Source organism: Centruroides vittatus, unplaced genomic scaffold, assembly GCF_030686945.1.
Source record: "Centruroides vittatus isolate TY-2023 unplaced genomic scaffold, ASM3068694v2 scaffold_1323, whole genome shotgun sequence".
Taxonomy (NCBI): domain Eukaryota; kingdom Metazoa; phylum Arthropoda; class Arachnida; order Scorpiones; family Buthidae; genus Centruroides; species Centruroides vittatus.
In genome coordinates this window covers 303,217-309,258 of record NW_027122675.1, presented here as the reverse complement: position 1 = coordinate 309,258, position 6,042 = coordinate 303,217, and positions in this window count along the sequence as shown.

The window sequence follows — 6,042 nt, the reverse complement described above, 5'->3', positions numbered from 1 at the left end:
GTTATATTGAAAATGACGACTTCTGGAGGAAGTGTACCATTCGTCAATTCTATACATTGCTGGAATCAGAGTATTCGGATTTAGGATTAGACCATAGAATAGATAGTGGGTTTAAATTTGCAGTGAAGTTAGGTCTTCAACATACTGAGAAAGTCTGCAGTAAATGTGCAAATACATGCAAATTGTATTATCGAACAGATAGAAATTCCTGTGTGATGTGTTGCCAAAAATGCTGGCGTAATATTTCGGCTTTCGACGGAACGTTTAAAGGCAAATGTGGAAATATTTCGTGGGCATGTGTTTTGACATTTATATGGCACTATCTAAGGTTGGAGTGTACTACAACAAATTCAGCAATAGCATCAGGAATTTCCAAAAAGGCAGCTATCGATTGGTCAAATTACATACGTTTCATAATGCTTGTCTCCGTACATAATCTGACATCTTTCAAAATTGGTGGACCTAACAAAACTGTCGAAATAGACGAAACAGTAATCTGTAAACGTAAATACAAAAAGGGCCGTAAAATGAAAAGTACAAAATGGGTAGTGGGAGGTATTTGCAGGGAAGACAAAAGTTGTTTTATCGACAGTGTCTAAAAGTAAACAAAGCCTGAGGCAAGTCACGTGATTGGACCTTCTTCAACTTCTGGTAGAACGTCGAAGTTATGTTGCCAGTGTTGGTTAATAGTCGATGCGAAAAACATCGTGTGTATCAGTCACAATCATTTCTGTTCCGAAAAATGTCCAGCGAATGTTATAAAGGTTTAGATGAATTAAGCAGGCATAGGTATAAGCAAAAATTAATGTTCAACAAGCAAGAACTGCCCGATCCAATGGACGACGATTTAGCAAAAATGTTATTTCACGATAACGTGAAAGCATGGCCCAAGATCACTTTAGTGGATCTCTATGCTTATTATGTTTAAACATAGTTTTGATCCACAATTATGTTTAAACATAGTTTTGAGGGACCCTGGGCACTGGCCCCAAATGTCAGAAAACAACAACTAAAAATCATACTTCACTTGAGAGTTATAATCACCTAGTGAGTGGAAAGGTGAAAGAAATCACTGTTTACTCGTTGAAGGTAAGAATTAAATTTGCTACTTTAGCGCCCGTTGCGAAACAAGTTGGAGTGTGAAATCTTTATTTATAATGTTCAGCAAATTTAAAATACTGTATACATAAACAAAACATGATTTTTCATAGCTAAAGAAATTAGGTGGAACAATTGTTGTAAAGATCTCTCCACTTAAAGTTGTAGTCACTGACTGCCACTTTAAGTGGTCTAAGGTCTAAATTAAACTAGGTCTATTTAACAAAAAGCATGGTAAAAGGTGATTTAAAGGACCCAGATATAATTTTAGTATTGGTGAAAGTTGCAGCCACCTTGGTGCATTACTTTTAACAATAGAAGCAACTAGGGCCGGATTTACATAGGGACATTTGGGGCCGGTGCCCAGGGCCCCTCAAAAACTATGTTTAAACATAATTTTTTTTTCCTATTACTGCGACAGCCTAGTGTGGCCTAATCATGAGGGCCACAGGCAAAGAAAACCAAACCCGTGAAAAAACCTATGAAACATCGGAAAATTTCGGGAAAAAATTTTACATAGGTATTTTTCAATTAAATTAAAATAATTAGTTTTACACAATAAAATATATGTATGTTTACAATAACCTTATTTTAAAATGAGATTTGCAACTTCCTACTTGAAATCTAGTTGAAAGTACAGTATTTTGTGTACTTTTTGTAAATCATCAAATTTGCCTACTCCTAGAGGGGGCCCCACCGAATTTGTGCCCAGGGCTTCTAGATTGGTAAATCCGGCCCTGGAAGCAACAGTGAAAGCTAATGAAGAAACTCCATGCACTTTGTGGAAGAAATTTAACAGAAAAGTAATAATGTTGTATAATGGCATCATTATGTAAACTGTTTTTATTGTGTAATTTTTATTAAAATTATTCATTTACATAATGTAGGTTGAACCAAGCCAAATTTCAAATATTTGTTTTTCAAAATCAAAGCAGAATAATCCATTCCCACCAAACAAAACACAGACATGTTATCACATTCTCCAACTCCAAAACTGTTGGATCAGAAATTTTTTCTGGAATCTGAGGGTAATTACAAAATATAACTAATGTCTTTATAACTTTATCAGTTATGATTGTTTCTAAAGATAGATTTATGTTGTCGTTCATGAATCAGGCCACTGGTAAAAAAAAAAAAAAAAAAAAAACAATCATAGAAGTCACTCTGTCTGAAAGTGATGAAACAGAAACAGCTAGCGAATCAGAATTTGACTTTGCACCAAATTAACAGTCACCTGAACCATCAATTATTCGTGAAGTTCTGCGTTTCAAGGATGTTTCATTATCACGTACCGAACTTGAAAACAAACTCATCAACGAAATCAAGTTAACAAAACAGGAAATTCAGTTAGTGGAATCTCAAACTAGAGATCAAGCAAATGAGGATTTGCGGTGGAAGTCTCGAAAAGGAAGGTTAACTGCATCTCTGTTTGCTCGCATTCTTAGATGTAAAACTTTGTAAAAATTTGCAGCTGCGTGAAGAACATGAATATTACGCACAAATACAAGGACGGATGGGGATTGCAAAAGTCGAGTGTTTTTTGTATGTTACAGTGGTAATGATGTACACGTACAAAAAATTAATTTTAACCTGGTTTTCTGGCAACATGCAGTGCAAAAACTCATCATTTTATTTCAATTACATAGTAACTGAAGTATTTTCAGAATGTGTTAAAAAGTTCGGAACAATAATGATTACTTGGGCATGCAAGGGAAAAAAAAACCGGAAGTGCCAAAGGTACAGGATGTTTTGGTGCTGGTGTTGCCACCTGTGATGATGAATACGGTCAATATGCCAAGTAAATGATAGATCTGAAATAACTCTAAATTGTATTATATCTAAATTTGTAAATTCCGGAAGTGTAGTTTCGACAGACGAATAGAAAGGCTATAATCACATAGATGACTTGGATGGAATTGAAATCACTCAGAAAATTTTGTCAACCCAAATACAAGAGTACTGTACATACACACAACATTGAAAGACTGTGGGGATATTTAAAAAATAATTTGCCAAAGCATTATACGGAAGATCTATCGGATACCTATATGTATGCCTTTATGGGTACAATTCTAGGTCCGAATGACGCGGTTGGGACTTTAACAGAGCTGTAGAGCATACTGATAGGAACAAAAAAAGTCTAATGAACCATGGGTGCACGAGCACGCCTTCGCGAGATATAGGCTTCCCCCAAAATGACTATATGTGAACTTTTCGAGACCCTCAAAAATGGGGTAAAAAGGAAAATGTAAACCATTAAAGTGAGTAATTTATTTTTCGTTATTTTAAATAAATGTTAGAGAACAATTTATCAATTATCATAAAAACTAATTTTTTTAAATATTAGTTCGTATTGATATCTTGTTTGCACATATTCGTGCGCAAACAAGATGGCGACCGGAAGCGCCGCCATATTTCGCTACCATAGGTAACATTTATTACTTTTTTAAAAAAGTAATATATTTGTAAAATAACTTGTCGAGTCTGTAAGGCAAGCTGCCTAAATTAATTTAGAATGTTTTAAATATTTGGTTGTTTGTACTACATTGTATAAGTATAAAATAATGAAAGAAATAAAGTTAACGTTCCCTTGTGGTGCCAAGTGCGAGACAAGGGAGACTGATCCCCGTAACGGGGAAATGATGTTATTCAATGAAAAAACCAAAAAAAAAAAAAAAAAAAAAAAACCCGAAAAGTATCTACTTTAAAACTGAAGAGGGACAGAACTGTCCTAAATGCATATTTAATAAAAGTAGAACAGCTGAAAACATCTCTTGGTATCCAATTAAAAACATTTTCCAAAAGGTGTGATAAATCGTCAGAAGGTTGATAACATTAAATTACAGTACGGTCTGGGTAATCCGAACAGCTGTAACTGAAATAATGTCAACTGTACTGTACACCCGCAGCTCGCTATAATTCACGTGTTGTGAGCATTGTTGTTGATTCTTTCCGCGATCCTGTTTGACTTAATAATTCTAACATCAATTTTCTGCATCTTAAGTAAAAAATAGATTCAAACTTCTTATACCTCTGTTAATCCGAACTACCACTCATCTCAGTTACTTCGGATTAGCGTGATCATATTGTATTCTTTGTTTTTTTAGTAATTAAAAGTTAATAATGTGTAAAATAAATAAAATTTAATGTAATTAAATACAAAATACACGTAGACTTGTTATTTGACTACGTTCAATTGTTATTTTAACTTGTATGTTGTTATGGGTTTTAGGAGCCGTAACAACAAACAAGCAAAACAACGGCTACAAAATGATATTAAAATTATTCTTACTTTTCCATGTTCTTAAGTCTTAGGCAGTACTAATTTTTTTCTTCAAATTCTTGCCTCCGGCAACTTTTTTTTTTTTTTAACTATTTCCGCCCTGTGGGCACTAAGAGGGCCTCTTTTAGAAGGCCCATTATGGGTTCGGCCAGGCCCACAATGGGGCGACCGGGTGGTGAGGGACGGGGCCCGACATATCTGAACGGACCACCCCCGAAAAATTCCTGGGGATTTTCGACCCGTTCGGATTCGATCCCGGAGTCCCCCAGAGCGGTAGGCTGCCACCTTGACCGCTCGGCCATCCGGCCGTCAATGCCTCCGGCAACTAGTGATGTTTGACGCTATATTGCAAAGAAGTTCCGCGCTAAAATATGCTTTAGCTCAAAGACGAGTTTTGAGAATTTAGAGAGAAAAGTTAGATAATTTGTTAAAATTAGGTGTATAAATGTCAGGTTGGCATTACTGAGTTAGTTCGTAAGTTCTCTTGTTGAATTATTGAAGACTTAATAATAACCGACTTGGCGTGAATAGTTTTGAAATCATCGGGTAAGATTCGTTTTTTTTATCTTTCTGATATACTATATTTCATAATTATGTATAAATTTAGGAAAATCATTCCTTAGATATTTTGATAGACTCGTTTCTCTTGTGCATTATGGTGGACTAAACGTTTAGAAATGTTCTCGGTGTAGATGACAGCATCTGTTTTTTTTTTAAATGATATTACGGGGTAAATGTTTGCACTCTTGCCCCCATCAGATGGATGGCGGAGGCGGTAAAAATGTCAATCTGCCATTCTGGAGATGGGGTCTGAATCTCAATAACTTTTTGCAGGTAATGTATTCTGATATGTCAATTTCGTCCGTCGTCACTTCCATTCTAGGCCTGGCCGAACCCATGACGGGCATAGAAAAATGCGCTTTCATTGCATACAGGACAGTGAAAAACTAAATAAAAAAAATCGACAGAATTATCGTGACGCCGTCACAATGCTGGGCTACATTAAGTCATATTTTTAATTTATTAAATTTAAAATATATGCTCTCGATTTTAGTAGTGTCTTGTACCCGTACATCATACTTTTCCTGATAACAATACAGTCGTGGCGGTCATCTATCTATGTTTCGAATTGAAGTAACGTGAATATAAGATGTATTATATTAATCTCGTAACATTATTTAAATATAAATAAGTAAATAAATAAATTAAATATTAAAATTAATGCGTCATAGAAAGATATGATTAAGAACAGATTAAAATTAAAAGAAACAACTTAAAAAGTCAGGGGGCGTTGCAATCCGGGATGAGATATTTAGGGAAAATTCCTAAAACTAGGGAATTTTAAATAAGTAAAGCAAAAAAGACGACGACTTGGCTTAAAAATACCAATTCTAAGAAATTTTGTACTCTAAAAATATTTTTTATTGCTTGAAATCATAAATTATTAAATAACGTTTAATGCAAATTTTTTTAATGTAAAAATAAAGAATAGCATTTTTACTTTTAGAAAGTAGAAAACACACAATTCAAGTCTTTATAGAAAACAAACAAAATTTTCAGATTTTGATTTCTTTTTCTTGCATTTCTATTATAACATGGAAATAATTTAAATGTCATCGGGACAAAACTAACGATAGTATTGACGTGACGTCAGTGCTCTG